Below are 17,554 nucleotides of genomic sequence, written 5' to 3' on the forward strand. Positions count from 1 at the left end.
GAGAAAGGGGAGCGGGGCAGGCAAGTTGGCCAAGGCCCAAGACATAGGCATGGGTTCTTAAGGGTACAGGTGGGTGTTCAAGGGGAGACGTTGACCTGTAGAGGCAAGGGAGGTGGGAGGATCAGAGGTGCATGGCAGGGCTTGTTAGAGGGCAGGGAGGGCATAGGAAGGGAAGAGGGTGGGTGGAACTATGGTCACTGAAGTGGAGCCCAGGCAGGGCAGGTCCCCAGAGGGTGTGTGTGTGCTGTCCATGTACAGACTTCTCATGGATAAGGTAGGGAAGACAGGAGGTCAAAATGGGTGTGAGGGTTGTGGCCCCAAAGTGTTGAGTGGGCTTTTACCCTAAAGGGAAGTGAAGCAGTGGGCTTGGTCCAAAGTAAATGATCAGCATCTGGAAGCCTATGCTAATTGTCAGATAGAAAGCAAACAGGTATTGTATTATTTTCTAGCCTTTATTTTTACCCTTCACCCAGGGTCATCTTTTGTGAATGTTTTGCCACAGTTGTTCTCTCTCCCCCACCCTCATATCCACATAAACTTATGACTGTTAGTAGGATTGCTGTGCTTTTGGATAATAAATTGTAGATACCATAATTCTTTTTATCCTTTTAACTTGAGATTGAACCCAAGATATTTAACAACTGAGCCACATTTCTAAGCCCTTTTTAATATTTTTATTTAGAGACAGAGCCTCCTTAAGTTGCTTGGGGTCTCACTGAGTTGCTGAGACTGGCTTCAAACCTGTGGTCCTCCTGCCTCAGCCTCCTGAGCTGCTAAGATTGTTCAGGTGTTCACAAGCCCATCATAACTCTTTACCTCCAGATTTGTCTGGGTCTATCTCTTAAGAACATGGGTTTATTTTATTTTCTTTATGCAGAACCAAAATATAAATGTCAAAGGAGCCACAACCTTTTAAAATCAATTTCACTAATCTATAGTTTACATACAATAAAATGCATATATTTGAAAGGTACAGCTGCTTGAGTTTGGGTATTTATACATGTTTGTGTCACCAATACTGTGTGTGTGTGTGTGTGTGTGTGTGTGTGTGTGTGTGTGTAGATAATGAAAATGGAGAATATTCCTATCATCTACCAAAGAAAATCTATGCAATGAAATTCTATGTAGCTATTAAAATGAGCAAAATGTATCTTAATATATTGCTATAAAAAGAGGTTCCCAACATATTTTAGGCATCTTTAAAAAGGAAAATACTGAATTATAATGCTAACACTTACATAGTATATATTTTTTAAGAGAGAAAACCTGGATGATTTTCCCCCAATGGTTTGACAGTGGCATCTCCAAGGACTGGGAAAACTTGGTGCCTTTTGCTTTCTCTGAAATTCTAGAATTATATCTTTTAGTATAAATTGGGATTTGTAAGAGGTGTCAGGAACAGAATATTTTTGGTTTAAAATATGAGAAACTCAGCCCTAAACTCAATAAAATATTGATTTTAAAGAACAAAATATTAATCACAATCCAATACGAGAAGCTCTGTCTTAGGATGAGACTTCATGTTTCCATAGTATTGGACTTACCCTCAATTGCTTTTGAAAATGATAATTTTATTTTTAAAATTTTATTTCTGTGGTGCTGGGGATGAAACCCTGTGCCTCATGCTGCTAGGCAAGTGCTCTACCCCTGAGCTACACACCAACCCTGAGGATTCGGTCTCTTCCCAGTCAAGCCTCCCATCAGCCCCTGTTTATAACACCCCTGAAAGCTGAAAAGCAGAAATGTTTTCCTCTGCTCCCATCTACTGTTGCTTTCCAGTGCTCCTTCTTAATGGAGCAGACATGAAAGCATTTGCATAATTTTTTTCAGGAAATATACATGAAACATTGATGACATATTCATCTCTGGCAGGATCCCTGGGGCCCTGGTGGAGTGGGGACTGAGTAAGCTTTACCCTGTATTCCTGTTGGAAAGACTTGATGGATCTTTCAAAATACGTTACTTAAACATCTCTATCATTTGCAAGAACTTCTCTCAAAACATTTGCAGATGGAATGGATGAATAAAAGTCCACAGACATTGTTACACTTGCACATGCATGCATGTGCTCTGACATGGTTTGATATGGTCCCTACAATAGGATTCCTCTTCAGTGTAGTGGTATTGCAGATGCTGTGGACCTTTAACTGCTTGGGCCCTGTGGGAAGTCCTTAGGTCATAGGGATTTCAGGGCATGGTCTGCAGTTTCTCCCTGCTGCCTAGATGGTGATGTAATAGGTTAGTTCTGCCACATGCTAACACCATGGCAGGCCACCATCCAATATCCTGTATCAGAACTGAGCTGATACATGTGCAGGCTTTGGACTCTCCCAAATTGTGACCTGAATAAATTTTTTCATGCATAATATTACCTCAGGTATTGAACTGTAGTAATATGATGCTGTCAAACACTGATACACCCTCAACTGAGGCATTCTCAAAACAAGCACACTCTTTTATTACTTTCTTTCTTTTTTTTATACCAACACTTAAACCAAGTGGTGCTGTACCATTGAGATACGCCGTCTTTTAAATTTTAATTTTGAGACAGTGTCTCACTGAGTTGCACAGGCTGGCCTTGAACTTGCCATCCTCCAGCCTCAGCCTGTAGAATAGCTGGGTTGATAGTCATACGCCATCAATCTGGCACACACATATGTACACTTGAAACTTAACTTTTGTTCAGCATTATATTGTGAGCATTTCCAATGTTTTAGGAAGTATTAGAGTAAGTTATCTTCAAATTACATGAAAAAGATCAAATATTCCAAACTTTTAAAGAATAGTGCAATTGTGAATATATACCTAATTAGTTCATTGAAATAATTTTGCCACAATTTTCAATATAGTTGTATAATTATAGTTGTATAATTCTTGCTGAAACACTAGAAAATCAATCATTGTGACAAAAATCATTCTTATGTTAAGTCAGTGCTCATCTCTTATGAAAGATATTCTTCTTTGAATAACAATATTGTCATGACACTACGGAAAATTACTATATTCTCCTAATATTATCCAATGTCAAATTGTATAAAATTTGCCTAATTACTACTCATGTACCTTGCATCAAGAGCCCACTGCACTATCTGAGGACCCTATCTTAACCTGCATCCCCTATCTCTTGAGAACAACACCTAGGACAAGAGAAAAGTAGAAACATCTACTTTATTTCCCAGTTTGTCAAAAATACATTTTTGGAAACAACTTGTTTACTAAGGTTTTTAAAACAAAATGACCTCTTACTTGGGAACAGCATCTCAATGTCCACATAATATTCTGTATTTTGGATTTTATACTGGGAATATCAGGGCAAGGTCGCAGCTTGCTCTCCCCTTGGCCTCTGCTCCCCTAAGAAGAACAGAATAGGGCTCCATGTCAGGGTCCCAGGTGGTGTTCAGAAATGGCACCTCCAAAAACAGGGGTCACCATACCTGAGCCTAGGGGTGAGCACCCAATTCTCCTCAGTTCAGGAATGAATCATGCACAGCCTAGCCAACCTCCACCCTCAGACACTCCACCTAATGTTCAGAGGACAAGAAAGGTTCCACAATAGCACCAAGACCCAACAACACCAAAGACATCTCCATTCACAGAGAAAAGGCCCAGACCCACCTGCTCCCACACCTGCCCCTCTCCCAGCCCACCTCACTACCTGTCCTAATCCTTGGAAGAGTGAAGAGGTTGTATCATATGGCAAAGGGGACATTACTGATGTAACTGAGGTGACAATGTGAAAATGGGGAGATTGTCTTGGACACCCTGGGTCACCCAATCAAATCACAGGAAAACTTCCAAGCTGTGACCCTTCTCTGGCTGGACTCAGAGAGATGCTACAAGACAGGCAGGTGGAGGAGATGCAGGAGAGGGGACTTCAGAGGTTCCAGTGGAAGAAGGATAAGATGTGCTGTAGGGAACACATATGAGGACTTGAGAGGGCTCCAGGAGCTAAAAGTGGCTCCTTCATGACAGTCAACAAGGAGATAGGGACTGAATTTTCAAACAACTGATCCTGGAAGCAGATTCCTCCCCCATAGCCTCCAGTAAGGAACAAAGACCAGCTGACACCTTGACTTTAGCCCTGTGAGCCCCACAGGGGACTTAGAACCTCCATAACTGTGAGGTCATAAATGGAGCTACCTAAAACCACTTGGGTTGGTAATTTCTGTGACATTTGTGAAGACTGGAAAAACTGATGTCCACCCCTCAGCAGGTGGACATGACTTATATGCTCAGGAAGACAATGGAAGATGGAATACAGAGGCTGAGGGAAGAGAACCTGAGGAATGGAGAGATTCTGTGGGCCACAAGACACAACAGAGAGTTATATTCCAGATGTCTCAGAGGATACTTTCACCAAAGTCCACAGGAACATGCTGGTGACAAGGGCCTGCTTCACTAAAAAGGTGGGTGTTTCCCTATGCAGTCTGGGATGAGGGTGAGAAAGGGGCTCAATTCATATTCATGGGGAGGGTCTAGCCCTGAAAGGTCAGGAGACCAAGTGGTGGCAGTTAACCAGCACTGACAAGAGACATGGCCACCACAGTAACTCCAGAGCAGCAGTCAGGGGTGCTCTGATCTGCAAGGAGCTGTGGAAGTTCATGGAGTGTGGTGTCCTGGGGTCAAACACACAGGTGACCAGCAAGTGCCCTTCTCAATATCAGCAATAAACATAAAACTGGAGAGCAGGAGGCTGAAAAAACAAGTAGACAAAGTGACAGGATCCAACTGTTACAATTTGGGTCTTGAATGTCCCAAAGGCACATAAGTTAAAGACTTCTTCCCCAGCCCCTGACACTACTTAGAGATGGTGGAACCTCCAGGATATGGATCTTACCTGAAGGAAATGAAGACCCTGGGTGTGTGTCATTAAAGGGGATGTTGGGATCTGGCCCCTTCCTGTCTCTCCTTTTGCTTTCTAACTGCCACGAGGGGAGTAGCTTCCTCTGCTAGGGGCTCCCCACATTCATGTTCTGTCTCACAATAGGCCCCAAAGCAACAGAGCCTTCTGACCAGGGACTGAAAGTTTTGAAATAGTGAGCCCAAATAAACCTTTCCTCTTTTTAGGTTGGTTGTCTCAGGTATTTAACAAGAGTAACAGAAAGCTGAATAACATATTTGTGTCATTACTGGCCACCCAGGACTCAAATGACAGACATATGACTAGAGCAACCACAAAGGCAGAGATGCACCCATTTGAGCCCAGCAGCAATTCTTCTTCTTCTTATTGCTAATTCAGATTCTGCCACCTATTAACACACAAGATCTCAGAATTAGGGACCAGTTTTGATCCTGGAGATACCATTATTTCTTTAGGCCATCAAGTAGACACTAAGTAACAAATTGATTATACTGAGCCAGTTGCAACCTGGAAGGGCATGAGGTTCATTGTCCTAGAAATAGAGGTGGATTTCATGTGTCAGTTTTACCTTCCATGACTGAGACCCTCAGCCAGCATGCACCCTATGAAGGGCTGTAATCATGCCACATCCAAAGGATCCAAATTGCTCTTACTTTGTTATCTGACCATGACAGCACTCACAATGAAACAGATGTGGCATGAGCCATGACCATGGGACCCACAGGTCATGTCACAGTCTACAGTATGGAGGGGCTGCCAGCCACAGACAATGCTGGATGGGTCTTGTAAGGCACACCTGAGCCTAAGCTTTGAGGAAGACCTCTGAAGGGCAAGCTGCCTTTTTTGAGGACACGGTGTATTTTTGAAAACAGAGACTTCCTTATGGTGCTGTGCTCTCAAAGGAAAGTACATGTGGATCCAGAAACTAAGTGGCTCCATTCAACATCACTTAGATTCACCCACTGGGGATCTTGAACTTCCCATCTCTGCCACTCTGGTCTCTGCAGGATAGGATACCCTGATTTCCTGAAGGGGAGCATTCCTACCAAGGGATGCGAGTGGGCCATTGAACTACACACTGCTGTTGCCACAAGGGAGGTTTGAACAGTGTTATGGTTTGCATGTGAGATGTCCTCTAAAAGCTCATGTGTGAGACAAAGCAAGAAGGCTTAAAGGTAAAGTGATTGGGTTATGAGAACCTTATTCCAAAATGTGGATTAATCCTTGATAGGAATTAACTGGGCAATGATTTAATCCAGGTAATGTGTGGCTGGAGGAGGTGGATCATTGAGGGTTCGCCTTTGAGGTATATATCTTGTATTTTGTGAGTGGAGTCTCTCTCCCTCCCTGCTTCCTGATTACCATTCCCTAAGCCACTTTCCTCCACCACACCCTCCTGCCATGATGTTCTCCCTGACTCAAGCCCTGAGAAATGGAGTCAGCCTTCTATGGACTGAGACCTCAGAAACCATGGACTCCAAAATAAATGTTTTCTCCTCCAATTGTTCTTGTCAGGTCTTTTAGTCACACGAATGAAAAAGCTGACTGAAGTGCTTCTGGGACCAGCAGGAAGGCAGAGGACACCCTCAACTCCTTTCTTGCCAGTGGGGACAGAGCCTGATCTTCACAAAGAGGGAGGGCTGCTGTCACACAGTGAGGGTAGGAGGGGTATATGTGAATGCCAGTGATCCACATGGGTGCCTCCCGGTTCTCCTTGTCCCATTTCAACTGGAAGCTAATCCCTGTATCTACCTTGCCTCTCAGGGTTTGATTTCCAAGGTCCCACACACCTCAGGAAGGTTTGGGTCACACCCCCAGGAAGTCCAGCAAGAGCCCTGCTCCTGTGTTGAGACCCAGAGTGTCATGGGTGCAGAGGCCCTGCTTACTAGGGCTGTTGAGGCCAATGACTGATGGTAGAGCTTGGACCTGGAATGTCCCACAGGAGCCCATGTGTTCAGGGCTTACTCTCCAGCTTAGCACAATGGGAAGGTGGTGGAAACCTGAAGAGGTGGGCCTAGAAGGAGGTCTTCTGCCTCCTAGAGACATGTCACTAGTGGGGATTGAGGAAACATACCTCTTCCTCTCTTTGCCACCATGAGGTGATGGGTTTCCTGAGTCATGCACACTTGTCATGATGAACTCTCGGCTGTGACCCATGCAGATGAGACAAACTGGATTTAAACAGGCTGGCTGCAAATTTAAGCTAAGAAGAAGGTGGCAAAAAAATCACAGGACATGGAAGTAATTTGGGGATCAAGGGCAGGGCAGCTCTTTGACCTTAAGATCACGCTTCCACTCTAGGAAGAGGGAGAGCTGGGACTTACAATCTGTTTGTATATAGCGGAATTAACAAAGGGGTTTTGGTAGAATGTTCTTCATCAAGTAAGTCGGGGGTAGGCTGGTCAAGCCCAGGGGGTAAGACCCAGGTCCAGAGCCAGGGGAAAGCAGGCTTCTTTGCTGAGCGAAGGTGGAGGCCACCTGCATCACACAGCCCAAACAGAGAGCAATGCCAGACCAACACCCCCTTGGCTCAAGGCTGAGAAAGGATGCTTAATAGCTCATGGGTGGCCACCCACACTCAATTGTGGTGGCACAGGTCCAAAACACCAGAGCCAACATCAAACTTCCCAAACCATAAACCAAAATAAAACTTTCTGCTTTTAAAGTTGATTATTACAGGTACTTGTTACAAAAAAAAAAAAAAAAAAAAAAAGGTCAAATCAATGTCACTGCTGCAGGCCTGTTCCTGGGAGACATGGGACTCCTCTGCTAGCCATCATAGACAGGACACTTTCCTGTCCTGGTTGTACTTTCCTTAGGTTGCCTGTGGCCTAGGACCCATCCTACAAGGTCTTCTCCCTCTGTCCATCTCCCAGGGTCCAATTATACCTCAATCTGAAGGCTTTCCCAGGAATTTCTGGCTCCTTTCTCACATTCTCAGACAGGTGTTTCCCCAATTAAAATGCTGGTGAGCTCAAACCCACCTTGCAGTTCTATCTTGGAGAACATGACTAACAAATTATTTCCATATGTATGTAATAGTTATTATAACGATCTACATATTACTTATTCCAGCCTATGAAATCCTTTGTTTATGCACATTTTTTAACCTCCTGGGCCCACCCACATTGATGATCTATGTGTTATTTCAGTGATTTCATGGATGCTTCTTGCTTTGCCAACTCTTCATATTTGCTGTTCTACAGGTGTCTTCTCCATCTCCTTACTTTCTTGCATAGTGATAATGCCTATTACTCTTGCTCTTTCCAGTGCTGCTTCTCCTCTTCTCTTATTTTTGTATTTTCTATTTTCTTCTCTTTTCCCTCTCTCCATTTCTCTCTGCCTCCTTTCTTCCATGTTTTCCTTTTTATTTTGGAATATTTGAGTCCAATGCATTACCTCTAGGTTTTGTTTCAGAAATTCAGCATCATGAACTCTCACACTTTCCTGCTAAGAGTTACAATTGGTACAAACACATTATTTGAAGAAAATAACATAATAGGATGAAAAGTACCTTCTAATTATCATAAACCTAGGGTGATCTTGCTTGTGTGTGCACTGATGCTTATGGCAGGGTAGAATCGAACACATGTACATCACCAGGCAAGTGACAAACTGTGTATATCCATAAAATGTAAAACTTTAGCAGTAAAAATGAAGGAAGGACCACTGGTGGCACACACCTGTAATCCCAGTGGCTCAATAGTCTGAAGCAGGAGGATTGAAAGTTGGAGGACAGCCTGGGCAAGCTAGTGAGACCCTGTCTCAAAATATGTGATTTCTTTTATATATCTAGGAAACTCAGAGGAAAAGCCAAAAACTTGTCAGCCTACTGGATCATGTGATCTAGTGGCTAGAGTATAGGGGTACACTGTAAACAGATTAAATAAGCACAGTATTCATGTAGGAGGCATCAGAGTCACAACGAGTATATCCAGAAGGTGTGGGGCATGGGGCAGAGAAGACCAGTACTTACCAAGGTCTTGCTGTCAGACTTGATGAAAAGATGACCTTTGAGGTAAGATTTGAAGGATGAAAAATCATCTTGATGGTGTCAGATCAAATTTTAGCAAATGGAAATAGCAGTGCAAATGCACTGTGTCAGGAGCTTGTCCTTGTGTTCATGGGAAAGTGAGAACTGTGGTGTGCCCTGAACAGAGTCCCTGATAGAGGCCAATGATATGATCAGATCCTGCAGGTCTGCAAGTTCATAGAAGACTTTGAACCTTTTCTCTGTGTGAGCCAGAGAGTTAGAAGACAATTTGAGTATAGGAGGATCACAGTAGAACTTCCCATATGAGAACAACTGTGTTGTAAAAGGCACTATGGCTTCTGTGCTGAAAAGAGAATGGAAAAGTGAGGAGCAAGACAGTCTGTGGAAACTTCAGGGAAATAGTGTTTCATTCCTGGCTGGAGATGGCAGTCCCTTCCACTTATGAGTCAGTAGTGGAAATAGTGGGGGTGCCTGGATCCTGGATCCTTTCTGAGGATGGTCTTCCCAGCACTTCCTGATGGACTGAAGCTGGGGTATAAGGAAGTGTCAGTGCTGCACCCCATATATCAGACTGCATAAGGAGAAGGATGGAGTTGCCCTCAGTGGACAGCAGAGGACTCTGGAAAGCGCATATGAGAGAAGGGACATGGCAGGCACCAGTGAAGACACTGAACTATGTCATGGAAATGCAGATGAGGTCGTCACATTGGCAGTGGGACAGATGAGTGTCCAGAAGGGAGAAATGGAATAAAGCCTTGAGCACAGGTGAGGGCACCAAGGGAGTGGTTGCCACAGAAAAGAAAGGGACAGGCACTGAGCGCTGGAGCTCAGTGTTTGCCATCTGATCAGACCACACATGTCCACAGAAGAGTGTATGGTTCTGCTACCACATGGATTGGAGAGTCCCATGTTTCCTGTTGATCTGGACAGCAACCTGAGGTGCAGACTGTGGAGTTAACCAATAGATTCTGGGTCCATGTCAAGATGGTACTAATGCTGCCAGTGTATAGTTCATACTTTCAAGAGCTCAAATAATGACCGGGATTCCAGACTGTGCATCAGCTTCTCTTCAAGACTTTTTCATAAGTGAATCCTCTGTCTTGTTCCTACTAATGGGGGGTATTTCAAGTGTGGACAGGACCAAGTGTTTTGTAACAAGCCCACCAGCCATCCTGGTGCTCAGCCAGATAGGGACCACTGAGGTAGGTGATCATTGTCCAGAGTGGGAGGGGTCTTAAATTCACATTTAAATGTGTTTTTCTCTTGAAGAAAAAAAGGGACATATATCGTCATGATGTTGAAAGGACATATTGTTCTCTCTCCCACAGGTACAGCCAGGTGGAAAATGCAGAAGGGAATCACAGCTCAATAGAATGAGTTTCTCTCTGCTTCTCTGAAACTGTGTCCCAGACCCATTTCTCACTTCTTGAAGCAAACATTGACATCCAAGTTTTTATGACTTACACTAAGTTTTATGTAGAATGACGAAATAGAGTGGCAGAGTAAAGGAAGGCTGCACTTACTCCACAGGTCAAAATTGAAGCAGCAGGAGTACCGCTTCTCACTGAGGTGGTGCCTGAGGGAATTCACTAAAGATCAATATTGAACACTAAGAGACCCAGAAATGCAGGTATTTTTAGTAGAGCACAAGAGAGAGTTCATTGATGCCAAAGTAGTGACAGCTGTGAGCTCAGCCCACCACAGAGGAGAGGGGAATACAAAGAGAAAAATCGGCACAAGCACTTTGTGATCTGGGAGGCTGAGGCAAGAAGATCACAACTTTGAGGCCATTCTGAAGAACTTAGTAAGACAATGTCTCAAAAGAAAAAAATAAAATGGCCTTTGGTTGCAGTTTATTGGAAGAAGACACCTGGGTTCATTTCAAAAGAAGGAAGGAAGGAAGGAAGGAAGGAAGGAAGGAAGGAAGGAAGGAAGGAAGGAAGGAGGGAGGGAGGGAGGGAAGGAGGGAAGGAAGGAGGGAAGGAAAGGAAAGGAAAGGAAAAAAAGGAAAGGAAAGAAGGAAGAAGACGACTCTAGCTAAGGTGATTCAGGTCAGAGACAAGGTTGTGAGTGCAACTTGCTTTCTCTGAGTCTGGTGGCTCAGTTGACAAGCTAAGGGGGAAGGAAAATGAATAAGTGGTGGAACTACATTCAGGAACTGAGCTTTGAAAGGTTATATTCAAGGGTGTAAGTGTGCTGTGCCTTCTCAACCAAGGGTGGTGGGTTATCTGCCTTAGAAATTGAATTCTCTTGAGGCTCCTGAGGTCCAGAGACCCAGCAGAGATCAGCATCTTCCAGGCCCTAGGGGTGTTGGATCTAATCTAAAGGAAAATAACTGTCAACCAGGACTGCTATTCCCAGCAAAATTATCTTTTAAAATCAAAGAGACATAAAAACCTTCCCAGATGAGTTGATAGAAAAAGAATTCACAACTAGTAAGCCAGTGTTACAGAAAATACTTAAGGAAAAACTATGCATAAGAAATTAAGAGAACCCCAGTGGCTGCTGGTGTAAAGGACTTGCCTAGCATGCATCAGGCCTTGGGTTCAACCCAGGGGAGAGTGGGGAAACAAACAAGACTCCATGACTGGACAATATTTATTACAAGTGTTACTAAGCAAATAAGAAATCAAGTCAAATTAAACATTAGAAATCAATCAAAATGGCAAGAATTCATGCACATCTCTCTTCTCTTTATAGGAATACTGAATCATCACATCTCCAATTAAATGATGGACACTGTCTCAAAGTTTTAAAAAATAAAAAATCAAGACTCCATTGTATGGTATTTGCAAAAGACTCATCACACAGGCAAAAGTACTTACAGGCTGAAGGAAAAGAATGGAAAATTATATTACAGGCAGACAGTACCCTAAGAAAAACAGGACTAGCTACTATGATATCTGACAAAGTAGACATCAAATCAATTACTCAGACAGTAAATTTTCAGAAGGTAAAATCTATACTGGAAAAGAGAACAATTCAAAAACAAGAGAAGTTAGAGTAAATATGTCTATCCTAAATGTCAGTGCATCTAATTACATAAAACAGATTCTACTTGACTTAAAGACTCAGCTAGAACCTAGTACAATAACACTAGGTGATTTCAACACAACTTTTCACCATAGATAAGTCTTAGCAAATAAAGGAAATGACATATTTTTTCATCTTATCAGGTCATAATGTAATGAATAAAAATCCACAGCAAGAAAAAGTATAGAGATTGAGCAATGCACTTTGGAACAATTAACAAGGGATAGCGAATGTCAGCAGAGAAGATTTTAAAATAATTAAATCAACTGAGAAAAGAAATAAAACATTTCACAATCTCTGTGACAATAAGAAGGCAGATATTGGAGAAAATTTATAGCTATGAGTATCTACATTAAAAAGATCACAAAGAAGAAACTTCTACATTGAAAATTGTAGAACACTGAGGGAAAAAAAATTGAAAAGACAGTAGAAGATGAAAAGCCTTCTAATATTCATGGATACGCATAATTAATATAGTTAAAATGGCCATATTGCCAAAAGCAACCTACTGATTCAATGCAGTCCGTGTTAAAATTCAATGCCATTAATCACAGGGAAAAAAAAAGGCCCAAAACTATTCTAATAGAAAAAAAATGCAGGAAGCTTCACAATATCTGTCTTCAAATTATACTCTAGCAGTATAGTAACAAAAACTGCATGCTACTAAAATAAGAACAGATGCATAGATCAATGTAACAGAATAGAAGGCAGAGAGAAAAATCCAGACAGATGCAATCATGTGGTCCTTGACAACAGCACCAAAAACAAACATGAGAGAAAGGACAACCTTTTAAACAAATGGTGCTGGGAAAACTGGATAACCAAGGTAAAGGATACATTTTTAGTAGATAGACATGTAATAAATATGATCAAAAATGCAAAATAGAGTGCAGTAGAGGGTAGGGGGAAAGAAAAATTGAGTGGAGGCCACAAGGGACCCTGTCATATGTTTCTCAAAACACGTTTGAAACCTGCCATATTTTTGCCATATTGTCCACAGGTCATGGGAAATGACCGAGCATATCTCCTTCTTTGGGTCTCAGTTTTTCCCCTGTGAATTGTCAGAGGAGCAAGTGTAAAGAATGAGATTGCATTTTTGATATAAGGAGTTTCAAGACTATTTGGGCAATGCCAGGATCCTAGAGAGAACCCAGCCAATGTGGGCGATGCCTTCAGGCTTCACAGCTGTCTTGGAATTGCTTCCCAGGTCTGAAATGGAGAGTGGATTCCACATAAGGAACCTCCTGTGCTTAGCTCTAGGGGGATTGTGGTTGCAGTGGAGGGAGGAAGCTCAGGCAATAACTGGCAGAGGAAGGATTGGGGGGTGAGGGCTAAAGCCTGCGGACCCCTCCATCTTTTGCCTGTGGTTGACCTTCTAGGGGAGTAAATAGTCCTGGGAGGGGTGGTGGGTGCAGACAGGGCTTACCTGGAGATGTCTCTTGGTGTCCCCCACCATACCTTTCTCCCTTATCCTAGGGATTACAGAATAGTGCACACTGGGAGCAGACTATGTGAAGCTGACAAATGCTGATACACCCTCAACTGAGGCATTCTCAAAACACAGACTTTTTTTTTTTTTTTTTTGGTACTAACACTTAAATTTAGTGGTGCTGTACCACAGAGCTACATTGTCTTTTAAATTTCAATTTTGAGACAGTGTGTGACTAAGTTGCCCAGGTTGGCCTTGAACTTGCCATCCTCCTGCCTCAGCCTGTAGAGTAGCTAGGTTTACAGCTGTATACCACCATTCAGGCTCACACACACGTACACTTGAAACTTCATTTTTGTCCAGCATTATATTGTGAACATTTCCCATGTTGTTAGGAAGTATTAAATAATCTTCAGATTACATGAGAAAGATCAAAGATTCCAAACTCAGAAAGAATTTTACAATGGTGACTATAGACCTAATTAGTTCAGTATTTTGTCACATTTGTTTTAGGATGTAAGAAATTATAGTTGTATAATTCTTGCTGAAACACTAGAAAAATCGATCATTGTAACATTCATTCCTAAGTAAATCTGTACTCATCTCTTGGGAAATGACATTTTTCTTTCAATAATACTATGGTTGTGACACTAAAGGAAATCACTATGAACTCCTAATATTATCCAATGTCAAGGAGTATAAAATTTGCCTAATTACCTACCACATGCCTTGCATTTGGAAACATGATCGTGGCCCTTGACACTCTCTGAGAATCCCATTCAAAGTTACAACCCTGGTTCCCTGAGACCAAGGCAAAAGAAAAGTAGAAACATTCTTTCTTATCCTTATTTTTCAGTTTTTGGAAATACAGTTTTGGAAATACCCTATTCACTAAGGTTTATAAAGAAAAATGGTCTCTTACTTGGGAACAGTAACTCACTGCCCACTTAAAGGATATGTACACATGACTATCAGGGCAAGGTCACAGCCTCTGTCTCCACTGGTCTCTGTCCCCTTTAGCAGGACATAACAGGACTCTGTGTCAGAGTCTCATATGGTATACAGAAATGGCACCTCTAACAACAGAGGTCAGCAGACCTGAGCCTGGGAGTGAGCACCCAACTCTCCTCAGTTCAGGAATGAATTATGCACAGCCTAGCCAACCTCCACCCTCAGACACTCCACCTGATGATCAGGGGGCAAGAAAGGTTCCACAGTGGCACCAAGAGCCAACAACCCACACCTCATCTTCATCCACAGAGAAAAGGCTCAGACACACCTGCTCTCATGCCTGCCCCTCTCCCAGCCCACCTCACTGTCTGTCTTGAATCCACCAGGACAAACCTCCTGTGTCCTTCTCCTGTTTGGTTAGCCATGCTAGGTCCCCTTCAGTGTCCTGCACGGTCATCCTCACAAAGCTCTGCACATTCCTGTTCTGTCTCCTCTCACACGCTCTCACCAAATCCTGGAATCTTCCCATGGTACCCCCTGAAATTCTCAGCTCATGAAAAACAAACTACCAAAGTCCTCTCAAGATGTCCTTGCCTCCCAGCTCTAACAGAAACTTGGTCTCCTGGACGGCACTGTCCTCTGAAGTCCTCTCCCATGGGGGATTCCATGGGTATCATGTACATCTGGTCCAACAGGTGGGTAGGGGTCCTTGCTCCACACTGAGGTTCTCAGACCATTCTGCTCCCCTTCCCATTATCCCCTAGCCTGTCATGAGATGGTAGGCACTCCCCTCATGGGAGGCACACCCAGGGACCCCAAGCAATTTCCTCATCTCTATGCTCTTGGCTCCTTCATGTTCATCACCCTCTCAGAAGTGCTATTTCCTTGCTCATCACTGATTTCAGCACAAGAAGGTGTAGGGACTGAAGAATAGTCCCTAAAGTTGCCCAGGCCCTAATCCTTGGAAGAATGAAGAGGTTGTATCATATGGCAGAAGGGACATTACTGATGTAACTAAGGTGAACATCTGAAATTGGGGAGATTGCCCTGGGTAGACCAATCACAGTACATCATTCAAGCTGAGACCCTCCTCTGGCTGGAGTCAGAGATGTGCTACAAGAGAGGCAGGTGGAGGAGATTCAGCAGAGAGGACATCAGAGGTTCTAATGAAGAAGGATGAGACGTGCTATTGAGGGCACATATGAGGACCTGGGAGAGGGCTCCAGGAGCTAAAAGTGGCTCCTTCATGACAGTCAGCAAGGAGATAGGGACTGAATTCTCAAAACAACCATACTGATCCTGGAAGCAAAATCCTCATCAGAGTCTCCATTAAGGAACAAAGGTCAGCTGACACCTTGACCTTAGCCCTGTGAGCTCCAATGGGGGACTTGGAACCTACGTAACTGTGAAGTCATAAATGGAGCTACATAAAGCCACTTGGGTTGTGGTAGTTTCTGTGGTTCTGGGACCTCTGTGAAGACAGGAAAAACTGATGTCCAGCCAGTGGACACAACTTAGATGCTCAAGAAGACAATGGAGGATGGAATACAGAGGCTGAAGGAAGAGGCCACAAGACACAACAGAGCATTGAATTCCAGTGTCCCAAAGGACACTTTCACCAAAACCCACAGGAATATGCTGGTGACAAGGGCCTGCTTCACTAAAAAGGTGGGTGTTTTTCGTTTCAGGCTGGGATGAGGGTGGGGAAGGGGGCTCATTCACATTCATGGGGAGGGTCTGGCCCTAAAAAAACTTGAGACCAAGTGGTGGCCATTAACCAGCACTGACCAGAGGGTGTGCCCACCACAGCAACCCCAGAGCAGCAGTCAGGGGTGCTCTGATTTGTAAGGGGGTTGGGAAGGTTCAGGGAGAGTGGCGTTCTTAGGGTCAAACAGACGGTGACCAACAAATGCCCTTCTCAGTATCAGAAATTAACACAAAAGTGGAGAGCAGGAGGCTGAAGGTACTTGAACCAAAAAGAAGTCTTGATTCCATTCTCAATTTCCATATCTGAGCTGATGTTCAGATTCAGAACCCAGTGACTGAAGACGAGCCCACATCCAGGGAAGAAAGAGCCTAGGACACCATGACAAGGACATGTGGCCATGATTCCCTCACTCTTTCTGCCAAGGAACCACAATTAACTCAGGAGAGTTAATGGGGAGAGGGAAACAGGAGTAGGCTGGGGAGTGTCATGCTCTGGGATTGAGTTGGCACCAACACCTCATACCCACAGCCTCACCATCCCTCCCTCTGTGATGCAGTGTTAAGAGTCTGGACAGGATGCACATCCCATAGAATATGAAGTCAGTTCATTTCATCCCACATCATGCTGCCTGAGATGGATGAGCAAGAGGGGAAAGTGCCCTGGAGCTCTTGATGAGGCACACACACCACAGAAAGTGGAAGATAAAATGTTCAGAGATTCAGGAGTGGCCCCTTCATTGTGATTTAGGGGTCCAGCTATTGAAGACAAGCAGAGATGTCCCCTCCACGGTATAGGACCAGCTGCTGCACTTGGCACCTCTCACTGCAGGGAAGGAAGCAGGCAGCCTGGGCCTCTTTGGGTTCTGACAACATCACCTTCTACCCTGAGGTACAGTGTTTGTGGCTCATATTTGGTGACATAATAGGCCAGCGTCATGTGGGACCTGGACAGGAATGGACACTGCAACAGTTCAGGGCATGGTTCATCACCCCTCAGACTCTGCAGATATCGGAGCGTCAGTGTGTGAGAGGTGCAGGATGGAGCTGAACCAAGCACAGGGGGAGAAATACTATCAAAGGTCCTGGGGTCTGAGGGAGGCCATGCCTTCCACACAGAGAAATGTGCCCCTCTCCGTAATCAGCTTTGATGTGTTGCTAGGCTTGGTGAAGCAGAATGTTTGACCATGGGACACTAAAGAACATTGGAGTGATGATAGCCAACATGGACTGGGTTCTGTGGAGCTCACTAGGTCACAACCTGGACAGGTCTGGGGCAGTCCATCATCACATGGAAACAGTACATCTGGGCTTGAGCCTGAATCGCATGCAAAAAACATCCACCCTGAAGTGGCTCTGAACAGCCAAGTAGACAAATGGACAGGATTCAACTGTTACAAAGGCACATGAGTTACAGACTTGTTCCCCAGCCTATGGCACTATCTGGAAACAGTGGAACCTTGAGGGGGTGGGTCTACTGAAGTAAACTAAGACATTGAGTGTGTGTCCTTTAAGGGGATGTTGGGATCTGGTCCCTTCCTGTCTCTCTTTTTGCTTTCTGGCTGCCATGATGGGAGTAACT

The 17,554-nt window shown here is 43.9% G+C and overlaps 1 protein-coding gene and 1 pseudogene across 3 annotated transcripts in view; one reads left to right on the plus strand and one right to left on the minus strand.

The window, feature by feature from the left end:
- LOC308650243 (MHC class I polypeptide-related sequence B-like) overlaps positions 1–17,554 on the plus strand; it is a 601,646-nt gene that overhangs the window by 209,018 nt on the left and 375,074 nt on the right. The window lies entirely within an intron of this gene.
- Positions 78–17,554, minus strand: part of LOC308649361 (MHC class I polypeptide-related sequence B-like) — a 61,924-nt pseudogene continuing 44,447 nt past the window's right edge. Inside the window, exon 5 of the transcript in view lies at positions 78–95. The product of the transcript in view is annotated as an MHC class I polypeptide-related sequence B-like (transcript). The remainder of the gene's footprint in view (positions 96–17,554) is intronic.

The sequence above is a fragment of the Spermophilus citellus genome (assembly GCF_964194105.1).
Source record: "Spermophilus citellus genome assembly, chromosome: 5".
NCBI classification, from domain to species: domain Eukaryota; kingdom Metazoa; phylum Chordata; class Mammalia; order Rodentia; family Sciuridae; genus Spermophilus; species Spermophilus citellus.